This window comes from Triticum aestivum, chromosome 3D (genome assembly GCF_018294505.1).
Source record: "Triticum aestivum cultivar Chinese Spring chromosome 3D, IWGSC CS RefSeq v2.1, whole genome shotgun sequence".
Classification (NCBI taxonomy): domain Eukaryota; kingdom Viridiplantae; phylum Streptophyta; class Magnoliopsida; order Poales; family Poaceae; genus Triticum; species Triticum aestivum.
The window spans coordinates 549,383,975-549,409,603 of record NC_057802.1 but is presented as its reverse complement, the minus strand read 5'-3'; the positions used below and the strand labels follow the sequence as shown (position 1 = coordinate 549,409,603).

General features: G+C 49.3%; 1 pseudogene; it reads right to left on the bottom strand.

Annotated features, from left to right (window-relative positions):
- Positions 1-7,790: 7,790 nt before the first annotated feature.
- On the bottom strand, positions 7,791-22,548 carry LOC123075323 (disease resistance protein RGA2-like; annotated as a pseudogene).
- Positions 22,549-25,629: the final 3,081 nt, after the last annotated feature.

Genomic DNA, 25,629 nt, shown 5'->3' with positions numbered 1-25,629 from the left:
GTTTGCGCAGACAAGACAGAAAATATGTGAACCTGCTGTGTATGTGTGTGTGTGTGTGTGTGCATGTGTGTGTGTACAATTTTTAAATTAATTTGTAAGCTACGCAAAATGGCAAATTTGAAAATCCATATAATAGCAATCCATATATTTGTCTTATTTGTGTGCACATAACTGAAAATATATTTTTAGCCATGATGGCCTTCACTAAAAAAACAGAAAATATATTTTAATGAAACAAAATTGCACTCCGTATCTAAGACAAGTAATATGGATCGGAGGGAGTATATACTTCAAATCTCTATATGTATTTTTTTTCAGAAAATTTTGAGGCTTTAAATATTGTTCGGTCGTTGCAAAAAGAGTAGGACAAGTAGTAGGAAAATTTTGAGTATCCACACCAATCAACAGAATACATACTCAAATTTCTAAGGCGTCGTATTTTATGAATCCGGCGTCTTCGTGCACCTCTGTATCCTCTCGTTCCCAGTCATCCGATTTAAATCCTGCGTGTTTGCTCAGTCGTAGGAATTTTTGCACTAAGCCGCCTGCCTCCGGTCGTGTACGGCCGTAAGTTAATCGTGCAGATTTGCAAGGGCACCCCTCCAGAGATGAGACGTGCGAAACCCACGTTCCCGATCACCATGGCGGCGGCCTGCGGCTAGAGACGAAGAAGTTTCGTACGCCCTAAACTTCCAGAAGACTGGATCCTGGCTGTTCATACTTAATGAATATTACAAACTGACAGTAAGTATGAACAATAGCATTCTTCAAAATATTGTAAACCAACCATTTCTTTAAAAAGAATGAGTCACCAATAACTGGTCATTCATTTGTTTCTGAATTTGTTTGCAAGAACAAGCAACAACATGCTCCCTGTCATATTCATTAAGTACAAGAGAAAGTTTAGTTACAAGTTCTTGGGGTCACAAGAACATGCTCTTGTTCCCAACTGAACCCAGAGGAATTGGTCCAAACCGCCAACGCATGTTGTTGCTACTCCTACCTAGAACCTGCCCTGTAATCACACTGTTACTGTATTTTACATTCAGTTTTTTGTGAAGTATGATGCTCGATTGGCACCAACAGCAACTCGTATGATATTCTTACTGATGAAATCACTAATAGCAAGTCATCTGATAAGAACTAGCTACATGGTCGCAACAGTGGTCGGGTTGTGCAGTCTTGGGTTGTGTCGAAGGAGCTCCAAGACGGTTTTGCCTGAAGAAATCGGGGAAGTGTTCGACAGTGCAGCAGCTCGAAAGAAATAGCAGACTGCAAAGGCACACGTCCAGCTCGGATCCCAAACGAGAACTCCAACGCATGGTGGGACGGCTCCATACATCGCAGTAGGGCAAGACCTGGTGCGTCCGCAGGGGAGAACTCCACGCCGAGAGGCGATGGCCACCCGCTTGGATCTCTGCCGGAGAGGCTGCCGTCGCTGGGAGTGGTGGCCGCCTCCAGCGTGTCTCCATTACAGCGCCCGCCAATCACCGGTCTTCGTGGCAGCAAATAGTCGCTGGACTCTGGTGGTCTTGGCCGCCGATGAGATGGAGGTTGCATCGTCATTAGGGATTGGGAGGAAAACGATTGAGTGGTTAACTGGGAGAGTTGGCCTCGCCGGGGTCCCTTTTGAAAGTTTACATGGCAAACTTGGGTGGATGCGGGCGTGTTTGTGCAAAAAGACGGTCAACAAATAGCAGGCACGAGATTTTGATCCAACGACTGATAATGAGTGGATACAAGGATTCACGAAGACGCCGGATTCACAGGATACGACGCCAATTTCTAATATAACCTGTCTTGGTCTCGACGTAGGAAAACATCCAGCAGCGCAAACATTCCTTTGATGGGCAAAAAGTCCGTCCCACGTTGGTGACGGTTTGCGTCCTGTCCGGCGATTGCGGGGCGATTGCGGAGGCGATCTCGATCTGTGAGCCCGATCTCTAGGGTTTCTTAGGTCCGCCGCCGCGTCTCTGCCGTCGTGCTCTTTGTTCCCGCGCGTCGCACCGGACTGTCTTCCTGTTCCCTTCCCTTCCACCATAAGCCTTCTGCGTGCTCCCTAGGGCGCGTGGTCGTAAAACACCTAAAACCCTAGGAGGCGTTTGGAGTGGGCGTGATGGAGGGGGTTGAAGGGATGATGAAGGGGCTAAAGCTCTCGGAGGAGGAGAAGAAAGGTGTTAAGATTCGGCTCTCGGCGAAGGAGAAAGGGAAGCCGTCTGAGGCACAAGCTGTTGGCAAAGTTATGTCGGAGAAGTTGGCGCACCCTGATGCAATCTGTCTCTCTCTCTCTCGGGAGGGTCTGGTGCCCTATCAAGGGGATTAGTTGCAAGGAGATAGGTGTTAACCAATTCCTGATCACGTTTCTTCAAGAATCGGGGAAGAGGAAGGCACTAGAGGACGGGCCATGGATGTTTGATAAGGATCTAGTGGTGGTGGAGAACTCTGTGCCTAGCAGGAGGCCGGAGGATTACCTGTTTGATAACATTCCCATCTGGGTGAGGGTTTATAACCTACCCCTAGGCATGATGAATGCGGAGTCGGCAGAAGACATTGGCAACATTGTGGGGGAGTTCGTGGAGGCAGACACCGGAGCTGATGGAAGCGCCATAGGAAGGTTCCTGTGTGTGAAGATTCGGATGTAGATTGATAAACCTCTAATGAGGGGATTCACGTTGGACGATGGGGGAGAGAAGGAGGATGCGCAAAGGCGGGGGAAGGCGACTATGATGAGCGAGGAGGAAGAGGATGATGGAAGCTGGTGCCGTTTCGAATATGAATACCTCCCAGATTTCTGCTACACGTGTGGGGTGATCGGCCATGGAGAGAAGGATTGCACTGTTAAATTGTTAAAAGAGGAGAAGGCCCAGTTTGGCAGATGGCTCCGGGTTGATATGATGCAAAGGAGAGGGCTAGTTGATGAGAAGGCATGGAGGAACAGTGGCAGGAGCGGATCTGGCTCTCGAAACTATGGTTATAGTCGGTCCGGAGGGAGGGCGGGAAGCGGGAGCGACAGTCTGTCTTGGAGGAAGAGCGACTCGCGTTCCAGTGGTGGCGGTGGTGACGGCACGGGGGAGAAGGGGGAGGAGGTCACTAGCCCTGTTAAGGTTCGTTCTGATCCCAAGTCGGGGGGTAGCCGGAAGAAGTTAGAGCTTGGGGGGGCCTCAGCTCTGCTTACAGTCAAGGAGGGGGCAGGGAAGGAGGAAAGAAGGAAGGGTACTCTGGGAGGGGCCGAGGAGAAGAAGGAAAAAAACCCAGGTGGTAAGCGATATAAAAAGAAGGGTCGGGATAGGCCTACTGCTGAGGATGTCAAGGCATGTGAAGCTTTGCTGGGTCAGAAAAGGGGGCGGATGGGCGAGGAAGGGGATGAAGAGGAGGGAGCAGTTTCAGGAAAGAAGGGTAGGGCTGTGAAAGAGTCGATGGAGTTGGATGTGGTGGTGGACGGAAGGGAGGAGGCGCCAGTACGCATTCTATCGGCCGGGCTGCAGGAGCAGCCCCGCCGGGATCAATGAAACTCATTGGATGGAACTGCCGGGGGCTTGGGAACGGCCCGGAAGTTCGAAGCCTCCTCGATTTGGGGAGGATGGAGGAGCCCGACGTCCTTTTCTTGGCAGAGACAAAGCTGTCAGAGAAGGAGCTTGAGAAGTTTCGGTGGATGCTGGGTTTGGCACATATGGTTGCTTGGAACCCGGTGGGAAGAAGCAGGGGTGTGGCGCTGTTTTGGAGGAGGGGGCTCAACATTGCTCTAAGATCGTTTGGTAGGCGCCATGTGGACGTGGATGTGACCGAAGAGGACGGTAGGGTGTGGCGTATGACGGGGGTTTATGGAGAGTCGGAGGTGGATAGGAAGGTGGAGACCTGGAGGATGTTGCGTTTACTGGGACAACAACATCAACACGGGCGACCCTGGCTGTGTCTAGGAGACTTCAACGAGATCTTGACCTATGATGAGAAGATTGGAGGTGTCGCAAGAGCTCAACGGTTCATGGATAATTTCAGGGGGGCTCTTGAGGCCTGCGAGCTAAGTGATCTAGGGTATGAGGGAGATAAATTCACTTGGAGAAACCATAGTAAGGAAGTGGACACATACATTTGTGAACGGCTCGATCGTGCCACGACCAACACTGCGTGGTGTGAGTGGTTCCCTGAGTTCACCGTGCTGAATGGTGCTCCTCGACATTCGGATCACAGGCCAGTGATTGTTTGCACTTCAGGAGAGCACAGGAGAGAACCTGGGGGGGGATCGCGGTTTCCGGTTCGAGGGATGGTGGCTTCGAGAGGAAGGCTGTAGTGCTGAGGTCCAAAGCGCATGGGAGCAAGGATGCTTGGAGGGAAGGGGGGATGTGGCCTCGGCTATGAGGAATGTGGCGGGTAGAATGAGGAGATGGGGGAAGGAGGTGGCAGGGGAGCTGGAGGAGAGACTAAGGACGGCACGTAGAGATTTGGAGCGGTGCATGAGGGCACCGGTGTCTGAAGATAAAATACGAGAGGAAGGTAGACTGAGATGTGTAGTTGAGGAGCTGGAATGTAAGAAGAACACCAAGGCCAAACAACATTCCCATGTATCTTGGTTAAAAGATGGCAATAAAAGCACCAAGTATTTCATGGCGGTAGCATCGGCAAAACGGAAAGCGAATAGGATCAGGAAGCTAAGGATGGAGGATGGCTCGGAAGTGAAGGAAGGGGATGATCTTAACAATTATGTGCGGTCTTTTTTTCAGGATCTGTTTACGTCTTCCGGGTGTTCTCGCCTGCCGGAACTCATCGATAAGGTGCAGCCAAGAGTTACTAGTGCTATGAGAGCTCTCCTGGAAGCGGAGGTGTCCAGAGAAGAAGTCAAGGCGGCGCTTGATCACATTGGTGATCTCAAGGCTCCGGGGCCGGACGGGATGCCCTCGTTGGTCTACAAGAAGTATTGGTATTTCATGGGCGATAAAGTGGTTGATGAGGTGCTCTCCGTCCTTAATGGTGGTCGGATGCCGGATGGATGGAATGATACAGTTGTGGTGCTCATTCCAAAGGTCAAGAGTCCGACTAGGATCAAAGATTTGCGTCCAATAAGCTTGTGTAATGTGATATACAAGCTGGTTTCTAAGGTGATTGCTAATCGACTAAAGTTGGTGTTACCGGAGATCATCTCGCAAAACCAAAGTGTGTTTGTACCCGGAAGGCTAATCACTGATAACGTGCTTATAGCGTATGAATTGTCTCATTACTTGCTGAACAAGAAGAAGGGCAAAGAGGGGATTGCTGCACTCAAAGCAGATATGAGTAAGGCTTACGACAGGGTTGAGTGGGACTTTCTAAGAGCCATGCTGAATAAACTCGGTTTCGGGCCACGGTGGATCGATTTGGTTATGCACTGTGTGACCTCGGTCCGTTACCAGATTAAGGTAAATGGAAGCTTAACGGAGCAATTCTCACCCTCGAGGGGGCTTCGTCAAGGAGATCCAAACTCGCCGTACTTGTTTGTTATTTGTGCGGAAGGCCTCTCGGCGCTGTTGTATGAGGCGGAGCAGGAAAGGAGAATCACTGGAGTAAAAATTTGTCACAATGCCCCGAGCTTGTCGCACCTCCTCTTTGCGGATGATTCGGTTATGCTGTTGAAAGCTCAGCAAGAGGAGGCCCGGGAGTTGCGGAAAATACTGGATCTGTATGAGAGCTGCTCTGGCCAGTGTATCAACTTGGAGAAATCGGCTGTCATGTTTAGCCCAAATACCAGTGATGCTACCAAAGCTGAGGTGAAAAATGCGCTGCATATTCAAAGTGAGTCTTGGAATGAAAAGTACCTTGGTCTACCTGTTCATGTTGGGAGATCCAGAAGGAAAGCTTTTGCCTTCGTGAAGGGGGCGTTGGCTGGGAGGGTGTATGGCTGGAAGGAGAAGCTCATAGCTAAATCCGGGAAAGAAACGCTGGTTACAACTGTTGCGCAAGCCATTCCCACATTCACTATGTCATGTTTCTACCTGACCAAATCTTTTTGTGACGAGCTTAGTTCACTGATTGGGAATTACTGGTGGAGCCAATATGATAAGGAGCATGCCACTCATTGGATCAGCTGGAAGAAGCTCATCAAACCTAAAGCACTGGGAGGGTTGGGGTTCCGTGACATGCATGGGTTTAACCTAGCTATGTTGTCTCGGCAAGTTTGGAGACTCATTCAAAACCCGGAATCCCTGTGTGCTAGGGTTCCTATGCCTGGCGAAGTTTGTTGCACGGGCTAAGCTTGTTTCGGGAGGGCTACATCTGGAGGATTGGGGATGGCACACATGTACGTATTTGGTCGGATCCCTGGATTCCTCGAGCTTGGTCGAGACGAGTCATCACCCCGCGCGGTCCTAGTCTCCTGGAGTGGGTCAGCGACCTCATCAATCCACTCACCGGGTCCTGGGATGAACAGCTTGTGAGAGACTCTTTTTGGGCGGATGATGTGAAGCACATACTTCAGATCCCTCTTCGGGATGGAGTCCCAGACTTTGTGGCATGGCAGTATGACACCAAGGGCATCCATTCGGTCAAAAGTGCGTATAAGCTTCATATGGAGCTTGAGAGAACCCGGAGTGACAGTGGGGTTGGTGGAAGCGACAACAATCCTGGGAATCTGGATCGTACGCCTGACGACTCATGGAAGCGGATTTGGCGACTTCCCTGCCCCAAGAACATCCAAATGTTCACGTGGAGACTGAAGCACGAGTCCCTTGCTCTTCGGGTGAATGTTGCCCGCAAAGGAATTCATATTGAAAGCACCAAATGTTTATTTTGCGGGCTGGTAGACAAGGATGGAGCTCACCTGTTCATAAAATGAAAAATAGTGAAGGGTGTGTGAAGAGACTTGGCCATGGAAAAGGAGAGGATGCAACTCGAGGAGATCACGTCTGTGCATGCAATGCTTGATTTCCTATGGGGCCTAGATGTCAATAAGCGCTTGCACGTGTTTACTTTCTGGTGGCTATGGTGGTCTAACCGGAACAAACTGAGGGAGGGAGAACTACCTGTGGAGGCGAGCGTGGTGGCGCGGATGACGCGCAGCAATGTCATCGAATACCTGCAAATTTTTGCCCAGGAGCCAGTTAAGAAACAACCGGATATGTGGTGCCCACCAAAGGAAACTATGTACAAGATTAGTATTGATGGCTCTTTTATCCCGGGCCAAGATCACGCAGGTTGGGGTGCCGCTGTCCGAACTGCTGAGGGAAACCTGATTTGTGCTCGGGCTGGCAGAGAGACGAACATTGGGGATGCTTTTGCAGCTGAAGCAGTAGCTATGGCCCATGCGATCAGCATGGCGGCTGACCTCGGACTGGTGCGGGTCGAGCTCGAGACTGATTCCCAGCTCCTGGCAGAGGCGCTCGATTTTCGTAAGGCGGATTCCTCGCCGTATGCAGCTTTGATCGAGGACATGAAATATCAACTCAAGATGTGGTTTTCAGAAGTTTCCATTTCTGTATGCAGGCGTAGTGCAAATTCTGTAGCACATGAACTAGCTGGCATTGGCCGTGAGTGTGTGAGTGACCACCTTCTGGAGTGGTCGTCTGATGTACCTCCCCATGTGGGGGTGTGTATCCTGGGTGATATGCCCAGGAGCCGTTAAGTAATCAAGCAGCTCTTGCTTTCAAAAAAAAAAAATAGTCAACATGAAAAACATTATACTACTAGGACAGACAGGACCCCACACCTAGATGTTGATTGCCATCTATTTTGACTCACTTGGCAACACGTACTGCTCGACAGTATATACTCTAATGTGATAACATTTCATAAATTCGCAAGACTGCGGTCACAGAGTCACAAGCTCAAACCAAGCGCCCTTCCTCAAGCACCATAGATTGCGGTGCTGGCATCACACAGCTTACCGTGTAATTGTAGTAGGGCTGTATGCAAGACCTCCATGCGAGAGCCTCAAATTTCCCTCTGGGCAATGTACCAGCACGCCCCGAGATGATTTCCTGCACACTGATCTTGGGGACTTGCTCACTTGAATCTGACTGACGATGGCTGCAAATCAAGAAATATTCACAGCTCCTCCCTAACCTCCAATGATACCGCTGTCCATCTTCGCACACAAGATGTGCCTCTCTATGTGCTCTCACGCACCCAACCCAAGGATCGCACGCCAGAATCTGGGGCTGAAGTTATCTCGCAGTAACCCGGCAACCATATGCGCGCTCAGCAAACACTGTCTATGCTCCGAAGCGATCTCCATGGCCATCGCTGCCATGCTTCGGTGCTCATCAGGGTTCGCGCTTCCGAAAGCGAGCGACTTGAAGAGATACCAATAGGCTTCTCGAGGGACACGGCCCAGTGAAAGCGCTTCCGTCGTTCCAAGATCCACTATTCTGTTTGACCGACCGGTGACTATGATTTTACTCCCACCGCAAGGTGCCATGTGGGCGACGCACGATTTCAGACTTCTCCATGCTCCCTCGTTCATGTCCTTGGCGGTTTCGACAATGATCAGAAACCTGTTGTGAGACTGAGTGGCGTGATTCTGATGTCTGACTTTGAAGTTGCTGCCCCCTCTCAAGTCGGTCACTCCTTCATCCTCAAGGCTGCCTTCTGGAAGGAAGAGGATCGTCGAGAAGCGACCACGCACACTGTCATCCCTACAGACATGCTCCACAAGAGTGCTTTTTCCTGCCCCTAAAGGACCGACGATCGGAAGTATGGCCAACATTGGAGTAGCGCCGGGACGGAGCAAGAAATCCAGGACCTGTTCCCGTTCAGTTTGGCGACCAAACATGCAGTTCTCCAAGAGCACATATGCGGCGTGTGGTTGGCGGAGTACCCGAGGATACGACTCCAAGAAGAGAAGGAACTCCTTCATACCTGCATCCATGGTGTCTTCAAGAGAAGAAACCACCCGTTGCAGCTCTTCTCGTATCTTGTTGTTTGCACCAGACATTAACAGTGCTGCTGCATCTCTGTTGCTGCCGCTACCACCCCCACGGGCACCACCGGAGAAACGAAGCCGTTTGGCCAGACAACTGGATTCAGACAGCAAAACAGCAGTCAGTGAGTGGCTCACCTCCTCCTCATCTTCAAGGGCGGCTTGGAATCTCAGGGCATCAAGAATGTAGTGGCCTCTGTACATTCCTTGCCTCAGCATCTTCAGCTAACGGAGCATCCCCTGGTTGGCGATGCGCCGTCCCTTGGCCTCCTCGACGACGGTGTCGATTCTCTGAACGACTCGCTTCAGCCTCTCACTACTAGAAAAAGGCTTACTAGTGGCGCACCAGTTTTGCCTACTAATAGCGCACTACTGATGCGCCACTAGCACCACGCCACTAGTATTTTTTACTAATGGCGCACCACTGGTGCGCCATTAGTATAGGCCACGGTGCGCCATTAGTATGCCTCCCAGTGGGCATGTGCTTTGCTATACTAATGGCGCACTGCTGGGTGATGCGCCATTAGTATCTTTTGGCATACTAATGACGCACATTTGGGTGATGCGTCATTAGTATGTATATTAGGGATTTTTTTCTTTTCTAATATTTGCATAGATTACAAAATATATTATTGGACAGAATATAAACAGCACCACACAGCAACAGCAGATTCATCGAATACAATAGAAGATTAGTCTCCGAATACAATTCATCATATAAGTCTCTAAATTCAAAAGACCGAACAAAGATAGAACATTACAAGTCTCGAGACCGCGAGTAGCGAGTTTGTCGAAAGTAATACTAATCCTAACAAGTCCTACTAATCATCATCATACAACTTCTACTCGTTATTAAGGACCTAAAATACCCTATTTAAGGTAAAATAGCATAAAACAATATAGACCCTGACTCTCCATTATGGAGAATGCAGATCATCCTGTCTCCAATTCTTACGCGGTGCTTCCTTTTGCTTCCAAGAACCTCCTTACGACTGTCCATACATTTTTTCCATTCTCTGATTAGCATGTCTCCAGTTCTTCTAGAAATCCGGTATGGACAGTTGAGATTCGTAGGATGACCTGGATATAAGTTGAAAACTTGAAGGCTGCCATTTTGATACATCAAATGAGGCACACAATCCTCTGGGATTCTCTGTTGAAAAACATAGTAATAACTTCATAGTTAGCAATGATGTACTAGTTTTAGAAGTATGCAAAAGATGCACGGATGTCGTAATAGTAAAAAATCTTACCAGGGTATCTCCATGGTAGTTATCGTAGTTCAACACGTGCACTAGTGGCACGTATTGACCATAATGTTGAGGAGTTTGATTGTAGATATTGTAATTCTCAAGATCAGTACAAAATCCGACCAGATGATTTTTCTCCTGATAAGTTAACTCGGAGCCATCGGTGTAGTGGGTTTTGTCTACCATTTTCCACACATTTTTTGAACAATCAAAATAAGCTGTCAATGGAAATAAGTTGTCAACTATTTTGAAATAAAAAATATAGATTAGTTAATAATTAACTATGTTTGACAAACTCACATAGCGGTAGAACTGGAGGCGTATCAACAAGGACCCAAATGTCCATATTGTCTTGGTCGATGCCAGGATCACCAAGATCCATGGTGACAAGCATACCCTCATCAAAACCATACATCTTGCAAAATGCTTCCCAATTTTTGCAACCGAAATGGGTTACGCTCTCAGCATTATACAGATTTACTTCAAAATCCACATCATGATGTGTCCTTAGGTGAATTTTCTTCGTTTCAAAATTTTGATGATCTTCAAAATCCATCCTCTCCAAGACATAGCGTCTTGCATGGCATGGGATAAACTATACTCGAATTGTAAAAGATGAAATTACACGTTGAAATAGTTGAAGTCATGCTTAATTATGAAAAAAACACTTGTCGTCGATGCGTACCGTTTCAACTTCGAAGGTCTCCTCGAGCTTAATGCTGAAGCGCCGATCATCGTCCAGGTGAGGCCTGTCGCACAGACCTCGACCGTCGTGGCACCAGTCGCACTCCCCCGAGAGACTTTCGTCGTCCGATGACGACATTTCCTATGTTCATAATTCAAAACTACATCATCTCTGTTGGGTCCAATAAGATAATCCACAGTGTGGTGAAAACACGCCCAGCCAAATAGAATATGTGGTATGGGCTTTTTTAGTAGGTCATCCTACCAGATTAGGGTTTATCGATGACGAGCAACTGACATTAGTAATAACTATGAGTAGATATCACACTTCTATATGTATAACACAAGAGGCAGTTGATCCTACTTAATTAAGTACTAAGATACCCCGGCCCATGCATTAGTCGGAAGTGCCCCATATGTCCTATTTTTAGCAAAGTCATGCTAAAATTCACGGAAAATTTCAGCATGACCTTTGCTGAAAATAGGACATATGGAGTACCCGAATTTGCCGGAACGGAAGTTAATCGACATTCTGGCAAACTCAAGGGCCTCTCGGGGTACCTGCAAAATCATCATGACACGATGGTCGGAGACAAAACCCAGCAAACTAGCACCACAATGTGCCTCTACTTTCATATGGATGAAAAGGCCACAGACCATATGGTCCTCTACTAGCATATCTTCAACACTCCAATTTCTTTCAGTTTTGGCAGTTTATGTGCCTTTGGTAAGCATTATATTACAAAAAAACAAGATATGCAGTACTATACAATATCCATAACCAGAAAAAGACATGCATAGGTTATATTTGAAACAAGATATTCTGCCACATCACAAAATACTACTACTGCTGCTGCATATGATTCATGCCCTAAGCACAATATACTACTACTACTGCTGCATCATATCATAGGAAATAATTGCCACTGATATCATTCCAGCCTCTCAAGTGGAAGATGACCCAGCTAACTGAATTTAGTTTCAGTAAGGTTTTCAGTAAAGCCAAATTAATTGCCACTGATATCATTCCAGCCTCTCAAGAGGCTTGACTATATGTCTGTGTTCTGTCTACTCCATTGTCTCTAGCTAACCCTGGCACCTACACTGATGACTGATTTGCTAAGCTTTTGGGACACTGTGTGTATAGAGCTTCTACTAAAAACAAGAACCATGCTCAGTGTTATGGCCTTGCAGACCATCTGAATTTGTGTGAGGAGCGAACTGCTCCGATCTGCAGTGACACCACCCTTCACTTCTACATTAATATTGCTTGAGATAATGAGAAATGAGACTTGCTTGAGATACCATATGAAAGTGCTGAACTTGACAGTTGACACAGATGCAACCTCATATAAAATATGTGTTGGAAACACTTGAGCTTTATTACAAAGTAGAAGATTTTGCAACATAACCACTTATATTCACTGAAATAAACACTGAAATAACCACCACTTATATGTTGGGGAACGTAGCAGAAATTCAAAATTTTTCTACGCATCACCAAGATCAATCTATGGAGTTTACTAGCAACGAGAGGGAAGGAGTGCATCTACATACCCTTGTAGATCGCGAGCGGAAGCGTTCAAGAGAACGGGGTTGATGGAGTCGTACTCGTCGTGATCCAAATCACTGATGATCCTAGCGCCGAACGGACGGCACCTCCGCATTCAACACACGTACGGAGCAGCGATGTCTCCTCCTTCTTGATCCAGCAAGGGGGAAGGAGAGGTTGATGGAGATCCAGCAGCACGACGGCGTGGTGGTGGAAGTAGCGGGGATCCCGGTAGGGCTTCGCCAAGCACTAACGGGAGGGAGAGGTGTCACGGGAGGGAGAGGGAGGCGCCAAGGGCTTGGATTGCTGCTGCCCTCCCTCCCCCCACTATATATAGGGCCAAGGGAGAGGGGGGCGCAGCCTTGGCCCTTCCTCCAAGGAAGGGTGCGGCCAGGGAGGAGTCCTTCCTCCCCAAGGCACCTCGGAGGTGCCTTCCCCCTTTAGGACTCTCCGTTTATCTTATCTCTTGGTGCATGGGCCTCTTGGGGCTGGTGCCCTTGGCCCATATAGGCCAAGGCGCACCCCCTACAGCCCATGTGGCCCCCCGGGGCTGGTGGACCCCCTTGGTGGACCCCCGGACCCCTTTCGGCACTCCCGGTACAATACCGATAAAGTGCGAAACTTTTCCGGCGACCAAAACAAGACTTCCCATATATAAATCTTTACCTCCGGACCATTCCGGAACTCCTCGTGACGTCCGGGATCTCATCCGGGACTCCGAACAACTTTCGGGTTACCGCATACTAATATCTCTATAACCCTAGCGTCACCGAACCTTAAGTGTGTAGACCCTACGGGTTCGGGAGACACGCAGACATGACTGAGACGACTCTCCGGTCAATAACCAACAGCGGGATCTGGATACCCATGTTGGCTCCCACATGCTCCTCGATGATCTCATTGGATGAACCACGATGTTGAGGATTCAATCAATCCCGTATACAATTCCCTTTGTCTATCTGTATGTTACTTGCCCGAGATTCGATCGTCGATATCCCTATACCTTGTTCAATCTCGTTACCGGCAAGTCTCTTTACTCGTTCCGTAACTCACATCATCCCATGATCAACTCCTTGGTCACATTGTGCACATAATGATGATGTCCTACCGAGTGGGCCCAGAGATACCTCTCCGTTTACACGGAGTGACAAATCCCAGTCTCGATTCGTGCCAACCCAACAGACACTTTTGGAGATACCCGTAGTGCACCTTTATAGCCACCCAGTTACGTTGTGACGTTTGGCACACCCAAAGCATTCCTATGGTATCCGGGAGTTGCACAATCTCATGGTCTAAGGAAATGATACTTGACATTAGAAAAGCTCTGAGCAAACGAACTACACGATCTTGTGCTAGGCTTAGGATTGGGTCTTGTCCATCACATCATTCTCCTAATGATGTGATCCCGTTATCAACGACGTCCAATGTCCATGGTCAGGAAACCGTAACCATCTATTGATCAACGAGCTAGTCAACTAGAGGCTTACTAGGGACATGGTGTTGTCTATGTATCCACACATGTATCTGAGTTTCCTATCAATACAATTCTAGCATGGATAATAAACGATTATCATGAACAAGGAAATATAATAATAACCTATTTATTATTGCCTCTAGGGCATATTTCCAACAGTCTCCCACTTGCACTAGAGTCAATAATCTAGTCCACATCACCATGTGATTAACACTCATAGGTCACATCACCATGTGACCAACATCCAAAGAGTTTACTAGAGTCAACAATCTAGTTCACATCACTATGTGATTAAACTCAATGAGTTTTGGTTTGATCATGTTATGCTTGTGAGAGAGGTTATTAGTCAACGGGTCTGAACCCTTCAGATCCGTGTGTGCTTTACAAATATCTATGTCATCTTGTGGATGCTACCACGCGCTATTTGGAGCCATTTCAAATAATTGCTCTACTATACAAATCCGGTTTACTACTCAGAGTCATCCGGATTAGTGTCAAAGTTCGCATCGACGTAACCCTTTACGACGAACTCCTTTTCACCTCCATAATCGAGAAAATCCTTAGTCCACTAGATACTAAGGATAAGTTCGACCGCTGTCATGTGATCCATTCCCGGATCACTATTGTACCCCTTGACCAACTCATGGCAAGGCACACTTCATGTGCGGTACACAACATAGCATACTGTAGAGCCTACGTCTGAAGCATAGGGGACGACCTTCGTCCTTTCTCTCTCTTCTGCTGTGGTCAGGTCTTGAGTCTTACTCAATACTCACACCTTGTAACACAGCCAAGAACTCCTTCTTTGCTGATCTATTTTGAACTCTTTCAAAATCATGTCAAGGTGTGCGTTCTTTGAAAGTATCATCAGGCGTCTTGATCTATCTCTATAGATCTTGATGCCCAATATGTAAGCAGCTTTATCCAGGTCTTCCTTTGAAAAACTCCTTTCAAACAACCCTTTATGCTTTCCAGAAATTTTACATCATTTCGGATCAACAATATGTCATTCACATATACTTATCAGAAATGTTGTAGCGCTCCCACTCACTTTATTGTAAATACAAGTTTCTAACAAACTTTGTATAAACCCAAAAACTTTGATCGCTCCATCAAAGCTTATATTCTGACTCCGAGATGCTTGCTCTAGTCCATGGAAGGATCGCTGGAGCTAGCATACCTTTTAGCATCCTTAGGATCGACAAAACCTTTCTGATTGTATCACATACAACCTTTCCTTACGAAAACTGGTAAGGAAACTTGTTTTTACATCCATCTGCCAGATTTCATAAATGCAGCTAATGCTAACATGATTCCGACGGACTTAAGCATCGCTACGGATGAGAAAATCTCATCGTAGTCAACTCCTTGAACTTGTGGAAATACTCTTTGCCACAAGTCGAGCTTCATAGACGGTAACATTACCGTCCATGTCCGTCTTCTTCTCAAAGATCCATTTATCTCGGATTTCATGGCTTCTAACCATTTGTCGGAATATGGGCCCACCATCGCTTCTCCATAGCTCATAGGTTCATCGTTGTCCAACAACATGACTTCCAAGACAGGATCACGTACTACTCTGAAGTATTACGCATCCTCGTCGTCCTACGAGGTTTGGTAGTGACTTGATCCGAAGTTTCATGATCACCATCATAAGCTTCCACTTCAATTGGTGTAGGTGCCACAGGAACAACTTCCTGTGCCCTGCTACACACTAGTTGAAGTGACGGTTCAATAACCTTATCAAGTCTCCACCATCCTCCCACTCAATTCTTTCGAGAGAAACTTTTCCTCGAGAAAGGACTCGTTTCTAGAAGCAATTACTTTTGCTTCCAGATCTGAAATAGGAGGTACACCCAACTGTTTTGGGTATTCTATGAAGATGCATTTATCCGCTTTGGGTTCGAGCTTATCAGCCTGAAACTTTTCCACATAAGCGTCACAGCCCCAAACTTTTAAGAAACGACAACTTAGGTTTCTCTAAACGGTGTCGTCTCAACGGAATTGCGTGGTGTCCCTTTTAAAGTGAATGCGGTTGTATCTAATGCCTAACCCATAAACGATAGTGGTAATTCGATAAGAAACATCATGGTATGCACCATATCCAATAGGGTGCAGCTATGATGTCCGGACACACCATCACACTATGGTGTTCCAGGCGGTATTAATTGTGAAACACTTTCCACAATGTCTCAATTGTGTGCCAAACCCGTAACTCAGATACTCATCTCTATGATCATATCACAGACATTTTATCCTCTTGTCACGACGATCTTCAACTTCACTCTGAAATTACTTGAACCTTTCAATAATTCAGACTTGTGTTTCATCAAGTAAATACACTCTGCATCTACTCAAATCATTTGTGAAGTAAGAACATAACGATATCCACTGCATGCCTCAGCACTCATTGGACTGCATACATCAAAATGTATTACTTCCAATAAGTTGCTCTCTTGTTCCATCTTACTGAAAACGAGGCTTTTCAGTCATCTTTCCCATGTGGTATGATTTGCATGTCTCAAGTGATTCAAAATCAAGTGAGTCCAAACGATCCATCTGCATGGAGTTTCTTCATGCATATATACCAATAGACATGGTACGCACGTCTCAATCTTTTCAAAAACGACTGAGTCCAAAGATCCATCTACATGGAGCTTCTTCATGCGTTCTATACCAATATGACTCAAGTGGCAGTGCCACAAGTATGTGGTACTATCATTACTATCTTATATCTTTTGGCATGAACATGTGTATCACTGCGATCGAGATTCATTTTAGGTGCAAGACCATTGAAGGTATTATTCAAATAAACAGAGTAACCATTATTCTCCTTAAATGAATAACCGTATTGCGATAAACATAATCCAATCATGCTCAACGCAAACACCAAATCTCGATGGTAGAGTGAGCATGCGATGCTTGATCACATCAACCTTGGAAACACTTCCAACACATATCGTCATCTCACCTTTAGCTAGTCTCCGTTTATTCTGCAGCTTTTATTTCGTGTTACTAACACTTAGCAACCGAACCGGTATCTAATACCCTGGTGCTGCTAGGAGTACTAGTAAAGTACACATTCATATAACGTATATCCAATATACTTCTGTCGACCTTGCCTGCCTTCTCATCTACCAAGTATCTAGGGTAGTACTGCTTCAGTGACCGTTCCCCTCATTACAGAAGCACTTAGTCTCGGGTTTGGGTTCAACCTTGGGTTTCTTCACTAGAGCAGCAAATGATTTGCTGTTTCATGAAGTATCCCTTTTGCCCTTGCCCTTCTAGAAACTAGTGGTTTTACAAACCATCAACAATTGATGCTCCTTCTTGATTTCTACTTTCGCGGTGTCAAACATCGCGAGTTGCTCAAGGATCATCATGTCTATCCCTGATATGTTATAGTTCATCACGAAGCTCTAATAGCTTGGTGGCAGTGACTATGGAGAACCATCACTATCTCATCTGGAAGATTAACTCCCACTCGATTCAAGCGATTGTAGTACTCACACAATCTGAGCATATGCTCAACGATTGAGCTTTTCTCCCTTAGTTTGCAGGCTTAAGAAACTTGTCAGAGGTCTCATACCTCTTGACGTGGGCACTAGTCTGAAATCTCAATTTCAGTCTTCGGAACATCTCATATGTTCTGTGACGTTTCAAAAACGTCTTTGGTGCCACAATTCTAAACCGTTAGCATCACACACTGAACTATCACGTAGTCATCAAACGTGTATGTCAGATGTTTCGCAACATCTACAGACGACGCTGAGGTTCAGCACACCGAGCGGTGCATTAAGGACATAAGCCTTCTGTGCAGCAATGAGGACAATCCTCAGTTTACGGACCCAGTCCGCATAATTGCTACTATCAACTTTCAACTAAATTTTTCTCTAGGAACGTATCTTAAACAGTAGAACTAAAGCGTATGACATAATTTGTAAAGACCTTTTGACTATGTTCATGACAATGAAGTTCATCTGATTATTGAACTCCCACTCAGATAGACATCCCTCTAGTCATCTAAGTGATACATGATCCGAGTCAAACTAGGCCATGTCCGATCATCACGTGAGACGGACTAGTCATCATCGGTGAACATCTCCATGTTGATCGTATCTTCTATACGACTCGTGCTCGACCTTTCAGTCTCTTGTGTTCCGAGCCCATGTCTGTACATGCTAGGCTCGTCAAGTTAACCTAAGTGTTTCACATGTGTTCCGAGGCCATGTCTGTACATGCTAGGCTTGTCAACACCTGTTGTATTCGAACGTTAGAATCTATCACACCCGATCATCACGTGGTGCTTCGAAACAACGGACCTTTGCAACGGTGCACAGTTAGGGGGAACACTTCTCTTGAAATTTTAGTGAGGGATCATCTTATTTATGCTACCGTCGTTCTAAGCAAATAAGATGCATAACATGATAAACATCACATGCAATCAAATAGTGACATGATATGGCCAATATCATTTTGCTCCTTTGATCTCCATCTTCGGGGCACCATGATCATCTTTGTCACCGGCATGACACCATGATCTCCATCATCATGATCTCCATCATTGTGTCTTCATGAAGTTGTCACGCCAACGATTACTTCTACTTCTATGGCTAACGCGCTTAGCAATAAAGTAAAGTAACTTACATGGCGTTATTCAATGACACGCAGGTCATACAAAAAATAAAGACAACTCCTATGGCTCCTGCCGGTTGTCATACTCATCGACATGCAAGTCGTGATTCCTATTACAAGAATATGATCAATCTCATACATCACATATATCATTCATCACATCTTCTGTCCATATCACATCACATAGCACATGCTGCAAAAACAAGTTAGACGTCCTCTAATTGTTGTTGCAAGTTTTTACGTGGCTTGTATAGGTTTCTAGCAAGAACGTTTCTTACCTACGTAAAACCACAACGTGATATGCCAATTTCTATTTACCCTTCATAAGGACCCTTTTCATCGAATCCGTTCTGACTAAAGTGGGAGAGACAGACACCCGCTAGCCACCTTATGCAACTAGTGCATGTCAGTCGGTGGAACCTGTCTCACGTAAGCGTACGTGTAAGGTCGGTCCGGGCCGCTTCATCCCACAATGCCGCCGAAACAAGATAAGACTAGTAGCGGCAAGAAGAATTGACAACATCGACGCCCACAACTACTTTGTGTTCTACTCGTGCATAGAAACTACGCATAGACCTAGCTCATGATGCCACTGTTGGGGAACGTAGCAGAAATTCAAAATTTTCTACGCATCACCAAGATCAATCTATGGAGTTTACTAGCAACGAGAGGGAAGGAGTGCATCTACATACCCTTGTAGATCGCGAGCGGAAGCGTTCAAGAGAACGGGGTTGATGGAGTCGTACTCGTCGTGATCCAAATCACCGATGATCCTAGCGCCGAACGGACGGCACCTCCGCATTCAACACACGTACGGAGCAGCGATGTCTCCTCCTTCTTGATCCAGCAAGGGGGAAGGAGAGGTTGATGGAGATCCAGCAGCACGACGGCGTGGTGGTGGAAGTAGCGGGGATCCCGGTAGGGCTTCGCCAAGCACTAACGGGAGGGAGAGGTGTCACGGGAGGGAGAGGGAGGCGCCAAGGGCTTGGATTGCTGCTGCCCTCCCTCCCCCCACTATATATAGGGCCAAGGGAGAGGGGGGGCGCAGCCTTGGCCCTTCCTCCAAGGAAGGGTGCGGCCAGGGAGGAGTCCTTCCTCCCCAAGGCACCTCGGAGGTGCCTTCCCCCTTTAGGACTCTCCGTTTATCTTATCTCTTGGCGCATGGGCCTCTTGGGGCTAGTGCCCTTGGCCCATATAGGCCCAGGCGCACCCCCTACAGCCCATGTGGCCCCCCGGGGCTGGTGGACCCCCTTGGTGGACCCCCGGACCCCTTTCGGCACTCCCGGTACAATACCGATAAAGTGCGAAACTTTTCCGGCGACCAAAACAAGACTTCCCATATATAAATCTTTACCTCCGGACCATTCCGGAACTCCTCGTGATGTCCGGGATCTCATCCGGGACTCCGAACAACTTTCGGGTTACCGCATACTAATATCTCTATAACCCTAGCGTCACCGAACCTTAAGTGTGTAGACCCTACGGGTTCGGGAGACACGCAGACATGACCGAGACGACTCTCCGGTCAATAACCAACAGCGGGATCTGGATACCCATGTTGGCTCCCACATGCTCCTCGATGATCTCATCGGATGAACCACGATGTTGAGGATTCAATCAATCCCGTATACAATTCCCTTTGTCTATCTGTATGTTACTTGCCCGAGATTCGATCGTCGGTATCCCTATACCTTGTTCAATCTCGTTACCGGCAAGTCTCTTTACTCGTTCCGTAACTCACATCATCCCGTGATCAACTCCTTGGTCACATTGTGCACATAATGATGATGTCCTACCGAGTGGGCCCAGAGATACCTCTCCGTTTACACGGAGTGACAAATCCCAGTCTCGATTCGTGCCAACCCAACAGACACTTTCGGAGATACCCGTAGTGCACCTTTATAGCCACCCAGTTATGTTGTGACGTTTGGCACACCCAAAGCATTCCTACGGTATCCGGGAGTTGCACAATCTCATGGTTTAAGGAAATGATACTTGACATTAGAAAAGCTCTGAGCAAACGAACTACACGATCTTGTGCTAGGCTTAGGATTGGGTCTTGTCCATCACATCATTCTCCTAATGATGTGATCCCGTTATCAACGACATCCAATGTCCATGGTCAGGAAACCGTAACCATCTATTGATCAACGAGCTAGTCAACTAGAGGCTTACTAGGGACATGGTGTTGTCTATGTATCCACACATGTATCTGAGTTTCCTATCAATACAATTCTAGCATGGATAATAAACGATTATCATGAACAAGGAAATATAATAATAACCTATTTATTATTGCCTCTAGGGCATATTTCCAACATTATATTCATCAACATAACCACTGCCAATCAGAGATGGGGGACAGGGGAGAGGGAGGGCGGACGCCGGCAGCCGGAGGGGCGGGAAGGGGATGAGCATACCTGCGCTGGACGCAGGGGTAGGGCTGGAGCTTTCCCCGGTTCTGCTCGATGATGGAGTTCGTCCGATCCTGCAGAGAGAAGGGAAGGTGGAGGAGTCAGGAGGGAATGGAGGGGAGGAAGGAGGTCGAGGTGGACGCCGGCGGGTCAGGAGGGTTTTACCTGGCCACCGCTCGATTTGGCGCGTGGAAGACGAGGTGGGCGGCGGGTAGACGCGGGGGCGGCGGCGCGGGGAGCTGCAGTGGTGGGGTGCGCGGGGGCGCGGGGCGGCGGCGCGGGGGAGCTGCAGTGGTGGGGGCGCGGGGGCGCGGGGGCGGCGGCGCGGGGGAGCTGCAGTGGTGGGGGAGCGCGGGGGCGGCGGGGGTCGGGGCGGCGGCGTCGTGGGTCAGGCCGGTGAGCGCGCGGGTGGACTGGCGAGGGAGAGGGAGGAATTAGCTAAGGGGGGAAACTTACTAATGGCGCACCCCGAAGCGGTGCGCCATTAGAATGTTTTTTTTACATAGCAATGGCGCACCCACGACGCGTGCGCCATTAGTAAAAAAAATTATGTAGCAATGGCACACCAGCCAGAGGTGCGCCATAAGTAATTTTTTTATTATTATTTTTGTTGCATCTAATAATTTTTTAGAAATTGAATATGAATATGAAACAGTAATAATTTATTATTTAAAAATATCATCAAATTTATTATTTGAAAATATCATCAAATTTGTTATTTGAAAATATAATCAAATTTGTTTTTTTTGCAATTTTAGTTGCATTCATTTGTGACGGTGGAGCGGGCCGGGGAGGGTGCGGGGGGTCGGCGGTGGCGGTGGAGCGGGCCGGGGAGGGTGCGGTGGGTCGTCGGCGGCGGTGGAGCAGGGGAGCTAGGGTGCGGTGGGTCGTCGGCGGCGGTGGAGCAGGGGAGCTAGGGTGCGGTGGGTCATCGGCGGCGGTGGAGCGGGGGAGGGTGCGGTGGGTCGTCGGCGACGGTGGAGCAGGGAAGGGTGCGGTGGGTCGTCGGCGGCGGTTGGAGCGGGGGAGGGTGCGGGGGGTCGGCGGCGGCGGCCGGTGGAGCGGGATAGAGGGTGCGGGCGGTGCTCGGCGGCGAGGGGGACCAGATCTGGCGAGGTGGGATAGCGATCGAGATGGAGGGGGATCGAGATCAAAGTGTCCATGAAATATACACTAATGGCGCACCGTCGAACAGTGCGCCATTACTAGCTTAAACTAGTAATGGCGCACTCTTCCCTGGTGCGCCATTAGCAGTTTTGCAAAAAAATAAAAAATAAAAAAATATTATAGTGGCGCACTATGTGGCTGGTGCGCCGTTACTAGTTAGAACTAGTAATGGCGCACTGTGCACTGGTGCGCCATTAGTATGTCTGGAAAAATAAAAAAATTGTTACTAATGGCGCACCGTGTGTCTGGTGCGCCATTAGTGTATTTCACACTAATGGCGCATCAGCACATGGTGCGCCACTGCTACATAGCAATGGCGCATCACATGTATGGTGCGCCATTAGTGGCCATTCCATCTATAGCTCTTTTCCTAGTAGTGTCTGGAGAATCATGTCAATGCCAGGCTGCTGCTGGAAGTACTTGCCGATCACGAACGATGCCGACCTGCTGACGAGGTCACCTACGATTGCAGAGACGAGGATGTCCATTGTTATGTGAACCTCCTTGACTCCAGCACCAGGTGGTACTTCAACGGAGGATAGCAGGGTAAACAGCAACGAGTGCTAGCTGGGTGGTGTCAAGTTTGGGGAAGGTGTCTGAACTTGACTACTCGCAGAGGCTTCTGGATTGAAGGTGACTGCTTGACTGATGACTGCAATTAGTGGAGCACTCGCTGCAGCCTCTGGAGAATCAAGTCGATGCCAGGCTGCTGCTGGAAGTATGGTAGGACTAGGGTTCCTACCGGGCCTCTGGCGTAGATTGTACGGACAAGGAGGAGGAGGACGAGGGCTGGAGTGGGCGCGCCGGCGATGAGGCGCCGTCGCGGCTAGGGTTAGGTGCGGCGGCTAGGGTTCCGGCTCCTTAGGGAGCCGGGCAACAGAAGATTATAATATCTTTATTGCTTGCCTCAAACGGTGTCTTACAACTAGTATTTATAACTTTAGCCTAAGATAACTTGCCTAATATAACTTGCCTAAGATAACTTGTGGGTCAAGCCCCTAATACTAATGCCCGGTGGGCCTCTTTCTGGTATAGACCAAACCGGTCATAACATCTCTCTCCGCCTGCGCAAACAGCTCGTCCTCGAGCTGAAAGTCTGGATAGTGTTGGCGGAATTCGTCACGCTGCTCCCAAGTAGCCTCCTCCTCCGGAAGGCCCGCCCATTGAACGAGGACGAACCAGACGCCACGACGAAGCTGCGCCTGCAACACCTTTGCCGGCTCGGGAAGAATGCGACCATCAGCGAGTGGAGGAAGCGCCAGAGGAGCCGCCGGTGGCTCGCCACGGAAAGGCTTGAGCAGCCCAACATGGAAGACGTCGTGGATGCGAGCGCGGGCTGGAAGCTGAAGACGATAGGCCACCTTCCCAATACGCTCCAAGATAGGGAAGGGCCCGGCGTAGCGAGGGCCGAGCTTGCGCTTCGCGCGTGGGTCGAGTGACTGCGTAGAGCGGTGGAGGAGACGCAGCCACACCCAATCACCCACCGCGAACTCCGCCTCGCGATGATGATCGTCGTAGTAGTGCTTCGCCAGCTGCTGTGCCTGAAGGAGACGCTGACGAACCTCAGCAAGCATCTCGTCACGAGTGCAGATCAGGTCACCCGCAACCTCCGTCCGAGCCATCTCCGGGTCCACTGGAAGTATAGGCGGGGGTGGTCGACCATAGACCACCTCAAATGGCGTCGCGCGCAGGGCGGAGTGATAAGAGGTATTGTAGCAGTACTCCGCCCAAGAGAGCCAATCCACCCAAGCGCGAGGCCGATCACCTGTCACACAACGCAAATACATGGCAATGACCTTGTTAACCACCTCGGACTGACCATCTGTCTGAGGATGGAACGCCGTACTCAGGCGGAGTTGGACACCCGCCATCCTGAAGAGATCGCGCCATACATGGCCCGTGAACACTGGGTCCCAATCACTGACGATCGAAGCAGGGAACCCGTGAAGACGGACGATGCCGTCGAAGAAGGCCCGGGCCACTGACGCCGCCGTGTACGGATGGCCGAGCGTGATGAAGTGGGCGTACTTGGAGAAGCGGTCGACCACCGTGAGAATGACCGACTTGCCGCCCACCTTGGGAAGGCCCTCGATGAAGTCCATGGAGATATCCGCCCAAACCTGAGACGGCACCTCCAAAGGCTGAAGTAAGCCAGCCGGCCTCAGGGTCTCCGTCTTGTTGCGCTGGCATGTCTGACAAGATCGAACCCAGTCGCGGACCAGGGCGCGATCGCCAGGGATGTAGAAGTCGGCGCGAAGACGATGGAGGGTTTTCTGCACACCCTCATGACACGCCGAGTGGGCGAGCTGTAACACCTGGTGACGGAGATCATCATGCGCCGGAACAAAGATCCGGTGCCCATGGAGAAGCAGTCCGTCAGAGAAGCGCCAAGGCTCCTCCAGGTTGCCGGCCGTGAGCTGCTGCTGAAGAAGGACGGCGTCGTCGGCCGTCGCAGTGGCGCGGCGAATGTCGGCGAAGAGACCGAACGTTGGCCCGGAGCGGATGCACAGGGCCACCCCGGCGGACTCGTCGGTGGAGGAAGCAAGGTCGGAGTCGCGACGGGACAGCGCGTCGGCCACGATGTTAAGACGGCCCGGCCGATACTCGACGGAGAAGTCGAAGCCGAAGAGCTTGCTGATCCACTGGTGCTGCGGCACGGTCGACAACCGTTGGTCCAGCAAGAACTTCAGGCTATAGTGGTCCGTGCGAATGTGGAAGGACCGTCCCCACAAGTACGGCCGCCAATGACGAACGGCCTGTACAAGGCCAATGAGCTCCCGCTCGTATGCCGCCAGCTTAAGATGGCGAGGAGCGAAAGGCCGGCTGAAGAAGGCGAGGGGCCCATCGCCCTGATGAAGCACGGCGCCGAACCCGGCGCCCGAGGCGTCACAGTCCACCACGAACGGGCGGTCGAAGTCGGGCATCTGGAGGACGGGGCCCGTCGTGAGGGCCCCCTTGAGGGCCTCGAACGCCGTCGTCGCCTCGTCGTCCCAGGCGAAAGCGTCGCGGCGAAGCAACCGCGTGAGGGGCGCCGCGATGAGCCCGAACTCCCGGATAAATTTCCGGTAGTAGCCGGCGAGGCCGAGGAACCCGCGGAGAGCCCGCGGCGAGTGAGGCGTCGGCCATGCAGAGACGGCCGCCACCTTGTCGGCGTCCATAGCCACCCCGTCGGCCGAGATGACATGGCCGAGGTAGGCGACGGTAGGTGTCCCGAACGAGCACTTCGAGCGCTTAAGGTGGAGGTGGTGCGCCCGAAGCTCGTTGAAGACGATGGCGACGTGCTGGAGGTGCTCGGCCCAGGTGGCGCTATAGATAAGAATGTCATCAAAGAAAACAAGCACAAACCGCCGTAAGTAGGGTCGAAGGACGTCGTTCATCAGGGCCTGGAAAGTCGCCGGGGCGTTGGCGAGGCCGAAGGGCATCACCAAGAACTCGAAGTGGCTATGGTGGGTGCGAAACGTCGTCTTGGCGATGTCGTCTGGATGCATGCGCACCTGATGATAGCCCGACCGGAGATCGAGCTTGGTGAAGAAGCGCGCCCCATGGAGCTCATCCAAGAGCTCATCGAC